Source organism: Lepisosteus platostomus, unplaced genomic scaffold (assembly GCF_059453375.1).
Source record: "Lepisosteus platostomus isolate fLepPlt1 unplaced genomic scaffold, fLepPlt1.hap1 Scaffold_40_H1, whole genome shotgun sequence".
NCBI lineage: Eukaryota > Metazoa > Chordata > Actinopteri > Semionotiformes > Lepisosteidae > Lepisosteus > Lepisosteus platostomus.
Genome location: NW_028291664.1, coordinates 306,369 through 326,012, shown reverse-complemented (window position 1 = coordinate 326,012; position 19,644 = coordinate 306,369). Strand labels below are relative to the sequence as shown.

Here is a 19,644-nt window from a genome sequence, read left to right as displayed (position 1 = left end):
ATTTTTCCCCGGGCACCGCGCACTGATGGGAGACGGGGTGTCCAGGAAATGGTATCAACTTTTCTCAAGAAAATAAAAATAGAAACTCTATAGGCCCTCAAACATTTTACTGTTTTTTTTCAGGCAGGTGGCAAGACCCCCTCCGCAAAACCCTTGTATGCCAAGCTGTGGGCATTGATTAGTCGAATATACGTATATTCACAGCGAAAATATGGCTATACGTACACACGATACATACAGTAAAAAGCCTCAGGCACTGTGTTAGATGTGTTTTCAACGTTATATATGCGTTTATTAATGTCGTCGATTTTACGGTTGCAATTCGACGTTGATTATACGTCGAGGCGACGTATATTCCCGTATAGCCGTATTTTCGCCGTGAATATACTGTATTCGACGAATCAATGCCCACTGGGTAAACTCTTGAGCAAACTCTGAACCAGCTCTAAGGAAACTAATCCAATTAGACGTTACTTTGACTCATCTTTTTACGCTCAGCGCTGGATTGCTCAAACTCCAGCTAGGGTTAGGGTTAGCATTCCCACGCTACTTAGACACTTTGTTTACGCTCAGTGCTGAATTTTGGGAACTTCAGGACGAGTGGGAATTTTCTCCTATCTGTCAATTCTGTTTTGTTTTGGAGACTCTTGGCTGCCTATGTTGTTCAGTGCAGCGTGAAGGAAACATTTTCCAAAACTGTGTCAGCTCAAAAGTTGTAAGAAAACCTCTCCAGGTGCTTTAACTCTCTTCATTTTTGTCATTTAATGTGACACTCGATGTATAACTGGAGCCTCACATATGCAAATGGTGAGGCTCCAGTTCGACACCCAGTTCGACACCACTTTACAGTATATGACAAAAGCATGGCAGACTGTGCCGGACCGGCAGATAACTTCTGCTTATTTTTACCATATTAAACATTGGAAATCCAACCACTTGCATTTGTGACACTTGATTTTGGCTCCACAGAAGACACTCTTAAATCTTCAAACACTTTTCTCTTCTCCCGCAACACTCTTGTCTGTCGGCACTATGTGGCTGCGTTGCATGACAACCCATCTCACCACGGAAAGGAACCTAACAGCTTTGGTAAGAGAGGAGAAGAGGACCTGGGCTGTACGGGGCTCAAACCCGTGACCTTGGCGTTATTAGCACCACGCTCTAACCAGCTGAGCTAACCGGCCTCACAACATCAATCCTCTCTGTGCTGCAAAAAATCGATCTCAGGGAATTTCTTTTGCCCTCCTTTGAATAGAAAGCCGTGTAATTCAGTGTACGGGCTTTCTCGTGCAGTTTCATGGTTCTTGTAACCCAAATCCTACACTGGCCTGAAGTGCCCCCCCATTTCACAGCATTTTTCAGCTGATTTAAAATGTACCTAAAGGAGAAGCATTATTGAAGACCATCAATTACCAAGAGCTTTTGTCAAAGGTTTTGGTGGTCATTTTGAATGACCACAGAGCGCTGTGACCTCGGTTTTACATCTCATCCAAAAGACAGCGCCCTTTTACAACACAGCATCTCCGTCACTATACTGGGGCATTGGGACCCGCACAGACCTCAGGGTGAGTGCCCCCCCGCCGGCACCATTAACACCGCTTCCAGCTGGAAGCTTTGTTTTTCCCTGTAGCTCACCCTCATTCGGGTACTGACCTGGCTCGCACCTACTTAGCTTCAGTGGGTTTGCAGTTGCGAGTTGCAAGGGGATGCAAGTGATGGAGCTGCTCGCTGCAAAAGCCACTGCATTGGCCGGTAATCGAACCCGAGCCTCCCACGTGGCAGGCAAGAAGTCTACCACTGAACCACCAATGCTCAGTGCCTGGGCCTTCAAAAAAGACGCTTTTTTGGTGCTCTGTGCAAAACGCGTCGACATCTGCTTCCAGCTGCAAAATGTCATTCGCGGACGCTGAAGAACTTATTTCCAAGGCAGCGGGTACAAGCGATTCGGTGTTTTAAAACCACCAGGAACAGCAAGGAGGCGCGCTTCTTTGCTTGCGCCGGAACACACCGACTGGAGGCGGACAACGTAGTCGGCAGGATTCGAACCTGCGCGGGGAGACCCCAATGGATTTCTAGTCCATCGCCTTAACCACTCGGCCACGACTACAGCAAGCCCTGCTGCCGCTGCGTTGTTGCTACAATCTTACCTGGATCGCGAGGCGCCGGCGGAAGCCTATTTCAAAGTCGTTCTCCGTTTCAAAAAAACATTTCCAAAATACAAGCCTTGCAGACAGACACGCCTCAGAGGACTTAAGGGTGGCTTCATGTCGGAATGATAAAGTCTCCCCGTCCGGACATGAAAATTCCACTTTGTTACACACAAAAAAAGAATCAACAACAGAGAAATGCCCACAAGCATTTGAAAAGCCGCACCACGCCGCATTTGAAATAGCTCTTACATTAGTGGTAGACGCAGGAATCGCCTTTTTATTTACGCTCTTACCAACGCGATGGAAAGCAAAACAAAGCAAAGCAGAGCAAAACAAAACGAACAAACGAAAACCCTCACGTCCCGCACTTGCATATAACGCCGTTACGTGCCCAAGCGGTATTGTACGTCATCCTAGCACTGCACCCCGAGGCGTACGGCATATGGGAATGAGCACACGCCACGAATCGTCTCGAATCGCTCCCTACAGCTGTAAGGCTCCTTAAAGCATGCACCCCCAATATTCTTCTTTGCGCATCTGTGAAAGGTAAACTCTTGAGCAAACTCTAAACCAGCTCTAAGGAAACTAATCCGATTAGACGTTACTTTGACTCATCCTTTAAGGGACCTTTCTTAATTGGAGAAATCAATGATTTCAAATGAATTCTGTATGCGTTAAAAGACAGCTATACACAGAAAACATGCAGGACACTGCTCATGATGTTTCCCGAGCCGAAACAGTGTGTTTTTCCAAGCCATCTGACAAAGCCCGCCCACTGAAAACTGCAGCAGATAGTGTAAAGACGTTCAACTTTGTAACTACTGCACGCACAGGAAGCAGTATAAATTCCTCTTTTCAAACTGTCAAAGGTTTGCTTTGCGAACGCTGCAGGACATCGCACAATCTCTTTTGAACGGGGACAAACGATTTCTTATGAGGCACACTAAGTACAGACGTTTAAAAAGCTCCACTCATGCCGACGATGCAGCATGAAGAAGCGCAACCTAACGTTTGCATTCCTAACACTGTTGCAACCTAGCACTGTTACATTCCGCGCATCAGTAGCTAAGAGAATATCATTTAAGGCTCTTGTTAATGCTGTTTCAGAAACCAGACTGAAATTTCTCAAGTATATTATTTGAATCCAGATACGATTGACGTTGGGCAACAACTATTCTCTCAAGACTTTAAGATTGAAATGGGACCTTTGAGACAGGCCTGTAGTTTTTAAGAACATGTGGATCCAAATTTGACTTCTTAAGGAGCGGTCTAACAACCGCTACCTTAAATTGATCAGGTACAACGCCTGACGCAAGCGATGTATTCATCATACTAATTATAGGTCCTGCCAGTCCTTCAGGGGAATCTTTGACTAGCTGAGTGGGTATGGGATCTAGCGAACAGGTGGTTGACTTTGTCTTACGTCTGTGTTCATGAGTCCACCATAAGAAGAAATCTGAACAGGAGTGGTGATTATGCGAGGTCACCACGGAGGAAACCACTGCTCTCCCCCCCAAAAAAAACACCACTGCCCCTCTCAAGTTTGCTAAAGACCACATGGATGTTCCACAGCAACTCCTGGAACAATGTTCTGTGGACAGACGTGACAAAAGTTGAACTTGTTGGTAAATGTGCACAGCATTATGTTTGGAGATAACAAAACTCTGCATACCAACTCCAAAACCTCATCCCACCTGGGAAGCATGGCGGATGCTGTACGGCTTGCAATCATTGAGGGACCGATGAATTCCAAGATGTATTTGGAAATTCTACAGCAGTATGTCAGGGTGTCTGCCTGTGATCTAAAACTCGAAAGACGCTGGGTCATGCAGCATGACAAAAACAAAGGAGTACATCAACAACAGAGTGGCTGAAACAGAAGAAATTCCGTATTTTGGGATGGCCAAGTAAGAGTCCTGACCCCAATCCCATCGAAGTGCTGTGGCGTGATCTGAAGCAGGCCGTTCAGTGCAAGACATCCCAAAAATATACATGAACTGAAACAGTTTTTCATAGAGGAATAGGCCAAAATACCTCCTAACCGCTGCTCAGGTCTGACCAGCCGCTACAGAAAGTGGGGGTTGAGGTTTTTGTCATAAAGGAGGTTCCACTAGCTCCTTAATATAAGGGTTCACGTACTTTTTCCATCAATGACCTTGATTGTTTAAACCATTTGGTCAATAAAGAAACAGCAATGTCAAATGTTGGGCGTGTGTTGTTTGTTAAATCAGACTCTCTTTATTAATTATTATGACTTAGATAAAGATAAGATCACATGTTAGGAGCCATTCATGCAGAAATCCACATCATTCCGAAGGGCTGTTTACAAAAGTTTTTCTCCCAACTATATGTGAGAGAAAAGCAGAGACGCTCACTGAGTAAGGTGGGGTTGCAGCTTTGCAAATCACAAGGACATTTGTACGCTCAAAATGGGACAGGAGCACCCCAGATGGGACTCAAACCCACAATCCCTGGCTTAGGAGGCCAGTGCCTTATCCATTAGGTCACTGGGGCGGGTCGATCACGCTGATGAAGAGCCAGTTTTTTTTTTCCTTTGCTTTTTCAAAGGGATCCCCAAAATTAGGAAAGTTAGGCAGCAGAAGGTTTACTGTGACCTGAGAAGGACCGGCATCCAATCACGGTGGTACACACACACACGCTCTCACTCATCTGAGCTACACGGCTACCAAGATGATCTCAGGTGCGCCAAGCTGGTACGGAACATATTGAACTGATCGACGGCGAATTGTCTCTCAGACAGGCTTTTCACCTCTGAGCTCCCTGACTGACAGTAATCAGCTAGGTAGTGAAACAGTCAGCTGCTTCTAAGCCTTAAACAGCTGCATCTCGGCGCTTCCACGGAGAGATGATTTGAAAGCCGAACATCGCCCATTGGGAACACCTTACTATCACTAGTTTAAGAGACTCTTAAGGTCTTGCAGAGGTGCCTGTCTAATAGCATGCGCTTTGCAAGCTATAGGTGTTTAGGCTGAGGCAGAATGCCTGTTAACAAAATGTTTTTCTAAAGGGGCCTCGCACTCTTTTCCAAGCAATGGTCACCATCCCCACCGAGTGTCACAATGTAGTCATGTCCTAGGACGTCACCTGTTAGTCTCCATTTGTCTGCCACCAACACTTTAGGTTACGGGGTCACAACCGCACCCCGGAGACCAGAGGAGCCGTTGGCGTTCTGGCAGCGCAGATTGGGCTGAAGGTGGGGCGCTTGAATCTCCCTGTTGGAGGCCGTCTGAAACTGACCCAAGCCTTTCCCTTGAATTAAATCACTTGTTTCCTTTGAGCCGTTTCAAAGACTGCTCCAGAGTTTACCTTGCACAGATGCGCAAAGATTAATGATGGGGGTGCACGCTTCCAGGCGCCTTACAACTGTAGGGACTGATTAGAGACAATTCGTAGCGTGTGCTCATTTCTCTCTATTCCCCGTGTTGCAGTGGTAGGATGACATAAATTCCTGCTTCGACACGTAACGGCATTATAATCAAGTGCAGGAGCTGAGGGCTTTAGTTTTGTTTCGTTTTCCATGGCGTTCGTAAGCGCGCAAATCAAAGGCAATTCCTGCGTCTAACACGAATGTAAATGCTTTTGAAAGTGCAGTGTGGTGCAGCTTGTATAAACCATTTGTGGTTTTTTGATGTTTTTTCTGTCTGCCAAAGTTGCATTTTGACATCCGGACTGGGGGACTTTATCATTTGAACGTGAAGCCAGCCTTAAACCCTCTGAGGCGTGTCTGACTGCCGGCACGAATCTTGTGAAAGGTATTTTTTTTTAACGGAGAGCGACTTTAAAAAGGTTTCCGCTGCCACCTCGCAGTCCGTGTTAGATTATAGGAGGAATGCGGCGGCAGCGAGCTCGCTTTTGTCTTGGCCGAGTGGTTAAGTGCGTTGGGGACTCACCGCGCAGGTTCGGAACTTGACGACTCCGGCGTCTGCCGCACGTCGCCTTGTGCCTGCGCGGCAAAGGCAAAGTGCCGCTTCTCCTTTCCCGGTACTATAAAAACGCTAAATCGCTTGGACCCGCTGCCATGGAAAGCAATTCTTCAGATAACCACACATTTTGCGTTCGCACCTCTGGTGCTCTACTTATGCCTTTGAAAACCTAATGAATAAAGCTGAAAGAACCGACACGATATGTAGGTGCTCGTAAAGCACGCAGTAAAGAACTGTTAACAGCAAGGGTTTCAGTGGGTTAACTGAGGAGAAGGCGTCATCGCTAATTGTTGACTTTTTATTTGGTGTTAGAAACACTCTTACTGTGCATGACGTGCAACAAATGTAGCCACAGAAATTGCATCACGCTTTCATGTATTGTATTGCAGACACCAACGTTGCCTAGATAGAAAACCGAAATAGCCGTGGGTTTGCTTGCTGGTCTGAAGGATCTCTCTTCGAATCTCTATCATTTGTCAATGGAAGTAAAAGGCGCTGAAATCTTATACGTTCAGAATCAAACCCGCAGCTGTTGTTCGACTTTATTTCTTGACTAATTATAACTGAGTGTCGCATGAGCAGTTACGTAAACTTGTCTGGTATATTTGAACACAAATGCCGTTCTTCAATTAAAACTAACAGTACATTGTCAGGGACATTCAGTTCTATACAAACAAGAGACAGACAAGAGAATATTTCTACCGTTCATGTGGACTACGTGTTGACTTACTGATCGGAATAATTGAAAAGTTCGGGCTCATAGCCGATGCAGTGCGTGCTAATTAGAACAACAGCAACGCTGAGCTCTCAGCACCGTACTGAGCCCAGGTGTTTTTCTAAAGCTGTCAGGTGCAGTTCATTTACATGAAGGAAATCTCTTACTGGGTGTGATTACAATGCAGTAAGTAGCACAGACTGCTTAGGGAGTAGCCCGATGCATTTAAAAACGACCCGAACCAGGCAGGAGTCGAACCTGCAATCTCCTGATCCGTAGTCAGACGCGTTATCCATTGCGCCACTGGCCCTGGTGTGACACTGCAGGACTGTAACCCAGTGAGATCAGCACTGCAACTAGTAAAATATTACTCTGACCAGCCCAGCCGTACCCCACGCGAGGGCAGGGAAGCGCAAAAATTGCATGGAACTCATTCATGCTCCACTCCACGGAAATCTTTAGTAAAAGGCGAAAGATTTGTACGAGATGAAGAGAAACCAGAGTGCGTGGCTGCACAGCTGCAGGAGCCCAGGCCGCCTTCAAAGCCTCTGCGCTGCCGGTCGTGGTTGGCAATGCACCTGGCCTTACAAACTAGCCAGTGGGGCCAGTTCAGCTCCGGGCTCATCGCCTGCGGCTCTCAGCTTGCGGCCGTGCCCAATCCGTGCGATAACTCGGAAAACACCCGGCCACACTGTGCCGGAAACGACGCACTCTGGGAAGCCGCTATGCAAAGCGAGGTCCCAAGATCCCCTGCAGCCGGACACTTCCCACCCCCCAAAGAAAAGAGCGCCAATCAGACGGCCGGAGACCGAGGACTCGCGGAGCAGACTGCCACAATCGCCATAACAAGACCGATTGCGAGCGTTTTTGTTTTCTCTCTTTGACCAGCCAGGCTGCGCCCCACCCGAAGGCAGGGAAGCACAAAAATTGCATGGAACTCATTCATGCTCCTCTCCACGGAAATCTTTAGTAAAAGGCGAAAGATTTGTACGAGATGAAGAGAAACCAGAGTGCGTCGGTGCACAGCTGCAGGAGCCCAGGCCGCCTTCAAGGTCTCTGCCCTGCCGGTCGTGGTTGGCAATACACCTGGCCTTACAAACGACCCAGTGGGGCCCGTTCAGCTCCGGGCTCATCGCCTGCGGCTCACGGCTTGCGAGCGTGCCCAATCCGTGCGATAACTCGGAAAACACCCGGCCACACTGTGCCGGAAACGAAGCACTCTGGGAAGCCTCTATGCAAAGCGAGGTCCCAAGATCCCCTGCGGCCGGACACTTCTCGCCCCCCAAAGAAAAGAGCGCCAATCAGACGGCCGGAGACCGAGGACTCGCGGAGCAGACGGCCACAATCACCATTACAAGAGCGATTGCGAACGTGCTTGTTTTCTCTCTTTGACCAACCCAGCTGCGACCCACCCGAAGGCAGGGAAGCGCAAAAATTGCATGGAACTCATTCATGCTCCTCTCCACGGAAATCTTTAGTAAAAGGCGAAAGATTTGTACGAGATGAAAAGAAACCAGAGTGCATGGCTGATTAAGGCCATTTAAGGCCTTAATCAGGCAATTAAGGCCCACACCGATCCTCAGCCTCAGAACTCCGGGCGCAATTAAGGCCCAAACCAGTTCTGACCTTCAGAACTCCGGGCGCAATTAAGGCCCACACCAGTCCTGAACTTCACGGTAAGGGTCCAAAACCCGTTCAAAAACTCCACGCGCAATTAAAGCATAAACCAGCTTCGAACGCCTGTACACAATACCGCGGAACCCCTGCCAGACCAAATTCTGGGCTTACAGCAAACAACCCATTACATACACCGGTGTCTTCCCCGGGCCAGAGGAATTCAGAAACTCACGTTTACTCCGTCATCTCGGGCGATTCTCGCAGGGAGCAGAGATTTCCCAATCGGTCAGAGAGAGTCGGGACTTTTAAATAAAAGAGGAGTCCTTACCTCTTAGTTATGTGCGCGCTGACCATCTCTCCTGCCGATGGGAAGTTCTGCGCCTTCTGGAGCATCCGCCGACTACGCCAAATTTGTTGTAACAGAAGAAATAAGGTTCTTGATCCCGAGATGAAGTAAAACAGATGAGTTTATTGCATGAAATGAACAATAAAGCCGAAGTCTTGTTTCCCGCAAGAAACAACAAAACCGAAGTATTGTTCCCCGTACTGTTACAAACTTTTGGGTTATATAGTGTTTTCTTCTCCGTTTCTGACGTCACTCGGTCTGATGGTAAAGAGGGGGGTTCATGGTATTTGGCCAGTTTACGATGTTCTGGACAAATGGTCAGTTTAACATTACACCCAGGGGGGTTCCTAGCTTGCATCTGCAATCCTTATCAGTTAACCCCCCTTTCCTGCCATAAACCCCAGTTTGTGACTTGAAAGTCTAAACCCCCTACAGAAAGGATTAAATTCAAACCCCCGTCTCCACATCTTTCTTCAGTATCTTAATAAAGTGAAGGAGCTGCCCCTTCGCCAAGGCGGTGTGGGGCAGAATGGACAACATAATGCAACTCCTGGAAACGAATGCGGTGCTCAGCTACCAGTACATTCTGCTGGGGCTGGCACCTACCGGACTGGACAGGGGGACGCAGTTCCTGATGTGGCTGCTGCTGTCCCTCACAAAGAAAGGCCTGTGGGACGCGAGAAACAATCTCATCCGGCACAACAACAAGTGGGGAGCGAGGGAGCTGGAAGAGAGGATCCTGGCGGACCTCAGGAGGAGGATGAAGCGCGACGTTGCTAAATGGGGTTTCCCCACGGCAAAGGAGCACTGGAAAGGCCTATGGACCCTGTACAGGGATTAATGGTTTACAGCAAGCGGTAGGGTTTGGAGGGACTCTCATAATAGCGCAAATCCGCCCACCCTTGCAAGGATTGATAACGGACAATCACCGCCGTTCCGCCGATGTTTTAATTTTGTGGAGTGTTATCGTGTGAGACGTTTCCCTTTGAGATGTGTTTTTTTTCGGAATAAAGTATATTTTATAAGAAAAAAAAAAGATTGTACCATAAAGATTTCCATGGAGAGGACTATGGTTTCCTGCAGGACTATGCCGGTAGGAGGACCAGGTTCCACAACTTCAAGGGGCTGTGTTGAGGCGATCCACAGTACTGTCAGGACCAGCCCTGGCAGTTTTAGGATTCCCATTCTGGAACATAGATGAGGCACATGGTACAGTTCCACTATAATTTTGAATATATTTTCCTAGCAGGACCTACAGTACAGTACCTAACTACCTGCAGCTACAAAGGGGCACCCCCCTCTTTGATCGGGTTTGGACGTTTAACCCTATTCTGTGTTCTCCGGCGCCATTTGAGGTGGGCGATACAACCGGAGGTGGTTGCGATGCACCCACTTGTAGACCAGAGATTGCCTTCCCTTCTCAATCTGAATTCGATAAGCTACCGGTGATACCTTATCGACAATCTCGTGGGGTCCTGTCCAACTGGGTAAGAACTTCCGGGCCACCCCTGTGGGTTTGGCAAATTGGAAGTACAGGACCTTGTCTCCTACTTGGAGTTCCTGGTTAACTGCCTTTCGGTCATAGTATGCTTTCCTACCCTCTGCACTCCTTCCCAGATTGTTCTGGGCAAAAGCAAAGGTTGCCTGCAGATGTGCTCGCAGGTCTGACACATACTGATGGGCCGTAGCAGCCCCCGTCGTGCTCAGGTCCTCCACCCCATAAAGACAGTGTAGGGGAAGAGTCATCTTCCGACCTGTCATCATCTCAAAAGGTGGGACCCCCGTAGAGCAATGGGGCTTACCTCGGATGGCCATCAGAACCAGGGGCAGCTTAATGTCTCAGTCCCTACTGCTGTTGGAGACAAACTTTTTGAGCATACTAACCACCGTTCGGTTTGCCCTTTCTGCCTGGCCCGAGGATTGAGGGTGGTAGGAGATATGCAACTGGGTCTTGACCCCAAGCATATTCCACAGGGTTGCCATTACTGTAGCTGTGAAATGGGTTCCCCGATCCGAGACCACGGTCAGGGGGAATCCCCATCGACTGAACACATGGTTCACCAACAGCACTGCAGTTGTCTCTGCCGTGTCGTTGGGTGCTGGGAGGCACTCAATCCATTTTGTGAATGCACACGTAACAGTGAGGAAATATTTGTTCCCTCTGGATGACCTCACCAGCGGCCCCACCCAATCCATTTGAAGATTGGACCAGGTGAATGTCATGCCCTTTTTCTGGAGTGGTGCACGGTGCAAGGGCCGTGATGGTTGGAACTGGCTACACGTCAGACACCCCTTTACATACGCGGCGATGTCTTGGCCCATGTGAGGCCAGAATGCCACCTGCTGGATAGTGTCGTATGTAGCCTTGATTCCCCGGTGACCCCCACAGGGTTCGTCATGAGCGTGTTGGATCATGACCCCCCGATGACAGTGGGGAACTACCCACTTTGGGACACCTTGTGCAACTGGTACACAAACCAACAACCCCTTTATAATTTTTAGGTTGTCTTTCACCTCTGCCAGCTCCTTCAGCTCCAGAGACTGGCTCAGCACCTGCTCCGAAAGAGGTTGACGCACTGGGTCAGCGATATGCTGATACATTTGCCCAATTGCTGGGTCCTGTTTCTGCATTTCCGCAAGATCGGTGTTAAAACCCTGTGACCCAAGCACTACAGATTGAGGGTCAGCTCCGACATCCTGTCTAGCCCTGCTTCGGGTGACCGCCTTGACCTCAGCCACGAATTCTGGGGGTAGCCATTCCTGCTGGAACTGCCAGGGTTCACCCTCTAAGGCGCCAGATTTGGCCAACCGGTCGGCCTCATCATTCCCGTCTTTGTCGGGTCCCTTCACCTGGGAGTGTCCCTTCACCTTCCTCCAGTAAACCATCATTCCAGCCTCGGTCGTGAGCTTGTCACTGGCCAGGAACAACTCTTTGTTCTTTACTTCCTTGCCCCGGGCATTTTTCATGCCGTTACCCTTCCAATACGGAACGTGAGACACGAAGCTATGTCGGGCGTAGTTCGAGTCACTACAGATGACAAACTGTTTAAGGCCATGTGTCAGGGCCTGCTGGAGGGTGATCAGCACCCCAGCTACTTCCGCATACTGACTAGTCTTTGGTCCTAGCTTATAGCGGGTCGGCCCACAGGGAGTATTGTCTTGCCAGACTACTCCTACCCCTGCTAGCACCTGCTGTTCGTGGCGAAAAGAGCAACCGTCAACATAGGCCATGGGTAAGCCCTGGCCCACGTTCTCATCGTAGTACCGATGATTGTTCGGTAGCTCAGCAGCGGGAATTGTTTCTGGAGCTTCCATGTCAGTGTCACAGCCGTGACACACTTGGCCCAAAGCCAGGCCCTGTCCCAGGTACATTTTCTTGCTCTGTGCATAACGTACCTCTATCTCATAGCCTTGTAGGGCCATCATTCATGCCACAATCCTGCTATTTGACACCCTGCCCGCTTTCAGTCTCTGGCTATGCAGGAATGTCACAGGTTGGTGGCAGGTTTCGATGATGATCTTTTGTCCCCCAACATAACTACGGAAGTGTTCTACCGACCAGACCGTAGACAACAGGGCCTTCTCGCAGTCCAAGAACTTTTGCTCCACTGGGCTCAGGGCTCGACTGGCATATGCCACCACCCTTCACTCTTGGTTATATTCCTGACTCAGAGCAGCCCCAAGGCAGTGCTCTGAGAACCCTGCTTCAAGGTAGAAGACCTTATTTTTGTCAGGGTAGGCCAAGCTCGGCGCACTACCGAGTCTGCGCTTCAGCTCCATCACAGCCTGTTCTGGGGAAGGCCCCCACTCAAAGGGCACGTCTTTCTGCAACAGCTTGTGGAGGGGCCTTGCTATTTCAGCGTAATCCTCAATGAACTGCTGGGAATAATTACATACTCCCAGAAAGCTGCGCAGTTCAGACAGGTTAGTGGGCGACTTCATATTCTGGATAGCTTGGACTCTGCTGGACTGTGGCTGTATGCCTTGGGCTCCAACCAACAGTCCCACGTACTCCACTTGGGTCCTACACCACTGTCCCTTAGCCAGGGACAGTTTGGCCCCTGCACAGGAGAGCTGGGTCAACACATGCCTGATCTCGGCCATGTGTTCTTCCCAGGTCTGACTCCTCATCAGAATATCGTCCACATAGACCAGGTTGCCCCTGGCGGCTGCATCACTCATGGCTTTGTGCAGAAATATGTTGAACTCCGCTGGGGAGTTGGAATACCCAAAGGGGCATCGATTCCAGGTGAACTGCCTGTTTCCAAAGGAAAAGGCCAGTTTGTACTGGTCTGTTGGTTCTACCTTAAGGGTCCAGAACCCATTGGCCACATCCACTGTGGTGAAATATTTCGCTGTTGTCACCTTGGCTAACTCCTGATCTAGGTATATCATTGGCCATCGTGACAAAGGAACCTGTTTATTCAGCTGCCGGTAGTCAATGGTCAGACGCCATTTACCATTGGGTTTCAGCACCGGCCACAGTGGGGAGTTATAAGTGGAGTTACACTCCCTTATGATCTGACGCTCTAGTAGAGCATCCAACGTCTGCTTTATGGACTCGTATGCCGTGAGGGGAATGCGATACTGCCTGACATAGGTTGGGCGGGCGCCAGGGGCCGTTGGAATGCGCACTGTGTTCAAATCCGTCACCCCGCAGTCATAGGCGTCCCGTGCAAACACTTCCCGGAAATCCTGGAAATTCTGACGCAGCTGCTGACGCTGGCTTTCCGTTTCCAGGGCATCTGCCTTGCCAACCTGTTCCTGTACCTGCTCTAGGAACCCCGCTTTTGACGGCATGGCGGTATCCCGGGTCGTACTCTCGGCTGAGTGGTCCATCGGAACACCTGCGTGTACTGTGTACACAACCATCTCATCCTTATCGCTAAGGTCCACCCTGCACACCTCCTGGTTGCAGAATCCCTCTATTGGCATAATTGCAATCATCCGCCGGGGGTAGGTGTAGTACACCTGCTCGGTTCCCCCCTCCCTGGCCAAGGGACCAGGGAGCTGCCCCAGTACTGGGATGGCTAGTTCGAAATCATAGAAACCATTGTCAATTACCAGTCCCATGTCAGTGCGAGCAGGGATTTTGACATCTTGTTTTGCTATGTTCTGCACCAACAGGCAGGTGGCTCGGCCATTCCGTTCCAGTCTGGGGGTACAACAGACTGCTAGGTTCAGTCTGATAAACTGAGCTGATGGTTGGAAGAAAACCATCTCAGCGTCCATTCTCTGTCCCTTCTTTAGGACAAGGCGTACTGGAAACCCTGCTGTTGACGCAGGAACGATCAGGTCCGATTCGTTTACTACCTGGCAGGCCTGAGGAATCGTCTGACCTGACCGAATGTTCTCGGGGTCACCGCTTAGAGAGTGGGCATCTGGGTCCACCCGTGTCCACAGCACACTGTTTACTGTGTCCAGCTGGGCGCCCAGTCGAACCAATAGGTACTTCCAATAGGAAGTAGTGAGCAAACTTCCTTTTTCCGATGGAGATGGAAGCTACACAGCTTCCTTTGCTCCAAATGGACCTATGAGATGGGGGTGCCCACCACAGAACCTGTGACTGCGTCACCAGGGTCACTTGACAGCTTGGCGACAGGTCCTCGAACAGACCTTCACTGATTATGGACTTCTCAGAGCTGAGGCTAAGAATTACATCATCAACCTGCACTTCTGCCACCTGGACCCCCTCCCACCACCATGGGGTGGTATTCCTGGACCCCCTGAGGTACCAGGGTGCACAGAAAGGACTCCCATTCATTACCGGACAGGGAGATCCACTCTTCTTCAGGGATGAAAAGGGGGTGTGCTTTACCTGGCGGGTCAAGCAGCTGCTTGGAGCACTGCTCCTGTAGTTGGGAGACCGTGGGAGTGCTGGCCTGGGCAGGACTTCCCTGTAGTTTTGGAAAGCAAGAAGAGACATTTATTCTCGTCCAGAGGAACCAGGAGGAACCTCCAACTCAGCTATAGTGTTCAGTGGGCACTGTGTGATCACAGCATAACCACTGAATCCCCCTTTTTGCTGTGCAACAGGCTTAGGGTTTTTGACCTGAGCCCACAATTTTCCACGCTGGCAGTCCACCAGAGGCTCCAGCCTGTCAAGCAGGTCTTGGCCAATGAGTAGTGGCTCTGTTTTAAACCTAGAGATGTAAACAGGATGCACCACGTTCATTGGCCCGAACCTAAGTGCCACCCACACTCGGTGTGTGATCCTGGCATGATCCTGGGTATAGCTGGAAATATCTATCTTACACGGTTCTACCTTAAGTCTGATGCCTTTTCCTTTCGCTACTCGTTTGAGCTCGCTGAGTAGATCGGCTGACATCAAACTAATTTCAGCCCCAGTGTCAATCAGTGCTTCTCTATCTAAGACGTTTTCAAGAGAAACCTTGATATAAATATGCCTTGCTTTGCCTTTCTGGCTGAGATTCCCTAAGAATTGTTGGAAGCCTGCCTTTTCTTTGACTTCAGGGGCGGGGTCAGCGCCCAACTCAGAGTCACAGCCTTCTTCCAGGCAGGAACCCTCCCACCCAATCAGATAGACTGAGGGAGGGGCTTGGGACGGATCCCCGCCTCCTCCAGTGAGAAGGGGCGTGGTCCCCCTAAGCTCATTCACACTTCTGGCATTCGCTGCGGAAGGTTTACCCTGTCCTGATCTCTCAGGCAGGGCTTGTTCAAGCCTGGCCAGGCGGGCTGCAGTCGACTCCCTTCGTCCAGTCTTATGATAGACTCTGCCTGAGCCCTTGCCTTCCCCGTAGCGCTCACGGCGGCTCTGACGCTTAGTGCGGTCCTGCCTGCCTATTTTGCGCCGGGGCTTAGCGAGCTCAGGAACCTCAGCTGCCTCGAGCTGAGGCGAGTCGTCAACCCTGCTGGCTTTAGTGGCGAACACGGCCGTTTTAGCAGGTTTTCGCTCTGAGGAAGCAGAGACTTCAGCTCCCCAGGCTTTTTGAGCCAACCTTCTAATGTCAGCCATTTTCATCGCTTTTGCATCAGTGTGCATCACAATCATTTTCCTGACTGAGGGATGCAGATTAGCAATGAATAAACCTTTGAAATTCACGTTCTCTTCGCAACCCTCTTCATTCCGCCCTGCAAAATAAGTGCGCCTAAGCCTCTGATAATAGTCGCGAGGGGCTTCAGCTTTTTCGTGCTTAATATGGTGCACAGCGGCCACGGCAGCTATGGGATCGATAAAAGCCGAAAATTCTCCGATCATTGCCTGACACAGCTCCTCAAAGCTATTACAGACCTCCGGTCCTTGTCTAGACATCCACGCAGGGCAGTCGTTGCTCCGAGGGGATCTACCAGCAGTCCGGCTGGCTGGTAGAAAGTCTCTATGCACAGAGTGGGACCGCGAGTCCTTACAAGTCACTCTTGTGCCTGGGAAGAAGCTGGTTCGTTCCCGGTCCAGCACTGCTTCTGAATAAGCTATTCAGGTTGTCTATGAGGGTCCAGCTGTAGGGTCCAACTGTCCAACACAAACACAATCTGTAGCGTTTAGCGTGACATAGTCTTGCAGGCATCGTGCTGTCTCACTGCAATACTATACCGCTGGAGGAAACAGTCCATCTGGCCATGAAACTCATTTGAACGTCTAGCTACAGCAACTAACAATATCATGATTTATTCAGGATTTGTGGAATCAGCACGTCCCGGAGACAGCTTCCGAAATCGTGAGCATTCTCTGGTGGTGTCCTGCAGGGCTTTTGTGAGTGTGTGTTGGTGGTATAGTGGTGAGCATAGCTGCCTTCCAAGCAGTTGACCTGGGTTCGATTCCTGGCCAACGCAGTGGTGATTGGTTTTAAATGCTGTCATGAGCCTTGGATTGTGAATAGCAAAGCGAAGCCTTTTGAAAGAGCCAAAGCACTGCAAAACGGAATTGAAGGAGAATCTTAAAGGGGATTCTGAGCGGTGTCTGCATACACGCAGTCCGATACGGGTGCTGAAAGCTTGAGCTACTCTCAATGTCATGCTGCCTTTCCCCGGAGTAAATCTGTTACATTGAAAGAATGCTTCTGGCAGGTTCAAAAAGGGACCCTTGTTAATTGGAGAAATCAATGATTTCGAATGAATTCTGTATGCGTTAAAAGACAGCTATACACAGAAAACATGCAGGACACTGCTCATGATGTCTCAGTGCGTTTTTCCAAGCCATCTGACAAAGCCCGCCCACTGAAAACTGCAGCAGATCGTGTAAAGACGTTCAACTTTGTAACTACTGCACGCACAGGAAGCAGAATAAATTCCTCTTTTCAAACTGTCAAAGGTTTGCTTTGCGAACGCTGCAGGACATCGCACAATCTCTTTTGAACGGGGACAAACCATTTCTTATGGGGCGCAGTAAGTACAGACGTTTAAAAAGCTCCACTCATGCCGACGATGCAGCATGAAGAAGCGCAACCTAACTTTTGACAGACAAAAGCCGGGCGCCGCTACGAGCAATATGAAATCAAACTGACAGCACACGGCGTTTCGCGCTAACTCAAAAGTGATCTCGACAGACGCTGTTCTCTGCATAACGCTGAAAGAGCTAAAGAGCGTTTCTGTTGAGACGTAACAAGCTCGTTTCTTTCTACCATGATGTCACCATGACCAAATCTGTCTTTAAACACCTTGCTCAGTCTCTGACAAGACTATCAAAAATTGCTTTCGCCGATTGTATTGCAAACCGGCGGAAGCGGGGTATTGGGAAAAGTTTTCAACTAGCAATAATCGCGCCTCGGCTAAACCTCACAGGCTACGATACTGCCACTGCGCAAAGCTGACGGTTGCCAGGCAACCGCGGGGATCCTATGGAAATCGTTATCGATCGTCTCATGGCATGTCGTTGCGGTAACGCTTCATATTTGTCGTCTTCTTCTTCTTCTAGCTTGAGGTTTTGAAGAATTTCATGACAGACAAGGGCTCCGTTGGGAACAAAGGGCGTTGTGAGAAAACCGTTGCTTATTTTCAGCAGCAGAAATACAACCCTTTAAATACAAGATGACAGAACAATGACGAAGGGCGTGCCGGGAGGAACTCATGCACTACAGAGGAAAGGGGGCGGGCACGTACAGTTCACATTCAAGCCACAAGTACTCTTCTCGGATGTTACACAAACAAATCCTAACGTCTTGAAAGCATTGCAGCATGTTTGTGTCCCACTTCCCGTGGCTGCAGGACGACTGACACGAACGGACAAACACAATCTGTGGCGTTTAGCGTGACATAGTCTTGCAGGCATCGTGCTGTCTCACTGCAATACTATACCGCTGGAGGAAACAGTCCATCTGGCCATGAAACTCATTTGAACGTCTAGCTACAGCAACTAACAATATCATGATTTATTCAGGATGTGTGGAATCAGCACGTCCCGGAGACAGCTTCCGAAATCGTGAGCATTCTCTGGTGGTGTCCTGCAGGGCTTTTGCAGGTGTGTGTTGGTGGTATAGTGGTGAGCATAGCTGCCTTCCAAGCAGTTGACCTGGGTTCGATTCCTGGCCAACGCAGTGGCGATTGGTTCCAAATGTTGTCATGAGCCTTGGATTGTGACTAGCAAAGTGAAGCCTTTTGAAAGAGCTAAAGAAGTGCAAAACGGAATTGAAGGAGAATCTTACAGGAGATTCTGAGCGGTGTCTGCATACACGCAGTCCGATACGGGAGCTGAAAGCTTGAGCTACTCTCAATGTCATGCTGCCTTTCCCCGGAGTAAATCTGTTACATTGAAAGAATGCTTCTGGCAGGTTCAAAAAGGGACCCTTGTTAATTGGAGAAATCAATGATTTCGAATGAATTCTGTATGCGTTAAAAGACAGCTATACACAGAAAACATGCAGGACACTGCTCATGATGTTTCCCGAGCCGAAACACAGTGCGTTTTTCCAAGCCATCTGACAAAGATTGCCCACTGAAAACTGCAGCAGTTGGACATGAAAAGTGCACGATAAATGCCATTTCTCATCATTTCTCTTGGCATCAGTTCTGCTATCAAATGGGACGGAGGCAACGGGCTCAGAGAGCAGGTTAAGTGCACACCGAACGCAGATGTGTCCAAGTGTCTGTAAAAGCGCGGTGCTCCGCTGGCGCTGTTCCCTAGTGGCTTAAAGTGCCTGCCTAGTAAGCAGGCGATCCTGGGTCTGAATACCAGCGGTGCCTCTCTCCGTGTCTTGTTGTGCCGAATGTCTCATTTCAGACAAACATGTACAGCTTGGTTCAGTTTAATGCAAGAATTCATTTCCTTTCTGGAATAACTTGTTTTTGAAGAAATCCATACAGCTTGTGAAAGATGAAATCCATTTCTTGGTTGTCAGTGGAAAAAGATTGCCGGCTGCAAGAAGCGCAAGTGATTGTTTTCTTTGACCAGAAACCTGCAAATGTAGGGAGCACAAGCAGCTGTCAGTCTCTGTGGCGCAATCGGTTAGCGCGTTCGGCTGTTAACCGAAAGGTTGGTGGTTCAAGCCCACCCAGGGACGCGTGTCTCAGTTTTTCCAATGTAAACATCATCACCGCTAAAGAAGATGGCGCAGAAGGCTCCACAGTCGAAACGTTGTGCTTCTTTTCTTCTTTTTTCAGCATGGAGTAAACCTTTGCTTGATCCTTTGCAGCCTACGCATGCTGACACAGCTGCCTTTCTCTTAACGCGCCTCAATCATTATTCACCAAAACCATCAGCAGAATGTGTCGCCTTTGTGGTGATGTCACTCCTCTGCTTCACAAATGTCCTTAGTGACGGACCATTTCTTTCTGCCATTTTTCCGGAGCGGTTATTGATTGCTCCATCATTTCCCTCATACTTTCCATCCCTAGATTGAAAAAAAAAACAGAAACAGGCTGACAGGACGACAATCAAATTGCAAAAACTCATCAAAGCACTCAATAGAGTATTTGAAT

At 49.2% G+C, this 19,644-nt stretch overlaps 9 non-coding genes across 9 annotated transcripts; 3 read left to right on the top strand and 6 right to left on the bottom strand.

Moving 5' to 3' along the window:
* Positions 1 to 2,025: 2,025 nt before the first annotated feature.
* On the bottom strand, positions 2,026 to 2,107 carry trnas-aga (transfer RNA serine (anticodon AGA)). The gene has a single exon. It is a non-coding gene; the product is annotated as a tRNA-Ser (tRNA).
* Positions 2,108 to 7,046: 4,939 nt separating this feature from the next.
* On the bottom strand, positions 7,047 to 7,119 carry trnar-acg (transfer RNA arginine (anticodon ACG)). The gene has a single exon. It is a non-coding gene; the product is annotated as a tRNA-Arg (tRNA).
* Positions 7,120 to 7,196: 77 nt separating this feature from the next.
* On the bottom strand, positions 7,197 to 7,315 carry LOC148634099 (U5 spliceosomal RNA). Its single transcript, XR_015933678.1, has one exon. It is a non-coding gene; the product is annotated as a U5 spliceosomal RNA (small nuclear RNA).
* A 391-nt stretch (positions 7,316 to 7,706) lies between these two features.
* On the bottom strand, positions 7,707 to 7,823 carry LOC148634098 (U5 spliceosomal RNA). Its single transcript, XR_015933760.1, has one exon. It is a non-coding gene; the product is annotated as a U5 spliceosomal RNA (small nuclear RNA).
* A 394-nt stretch (positions 7,824 to 8,217) lies between these two features.
* On the bottom strand, positions 8,218 to 8,331 carry LOC148634097 (U5 spliceosomal RNA). Its single transcript, XR_015933675.1, has one exon. It is a non-coding gene; the product is annotated as a U5 spliceosomal RNA (small nuclear RNA).
* Positions 8,332 to 16,491: 8,160 nt separating this feature from the next.
* trnag-ucc (transfer RNA glycine (anticodon UCC)) lies at positions 16,492 to 16,563 on the top strand. The gene has a single exon. It is a non-coding gene; the product is annotated as a tRNA-Gly (tRNA).
* An 833-nt stretch (positions 16,564 to 17,396) lies between these two features.
* Positions 17,397 to 17,538, bottom strand: LOC148634095 (U4 spliceosomal RNA). Its single transcript, XR_015933699.1, has one exon. It is a non-coding gene; the product is annotated as a U4 spliceosomal RNA (small nuclear RNA).
* A 653-nt stretch (positions 17,539 to 18,191) lies between these two features.
* trnag-ucc (transfer RNA glycine (anticodon UCC)) lies at positions 18,192 to 18,263 on the top strand. Its single transcript has one exon. It is a non-coding gene; the product is annotated as a tRNA-Gly (tRNA).
* Positions 18,264 to 19,152: 889 nt separating this feature from the next.
* Positions 19,153 to 19,226, top strand: trnan-guu (transfer RNA asparagine (anticodon GUU)). Its single transcript has one exon. It is a non-coding gene; the product is annotated as a tRNA-Asn (tRNA).
* The last annotated feature ends 418 nt before the right edge of the window (positions 19,227 to 19,644 follow it).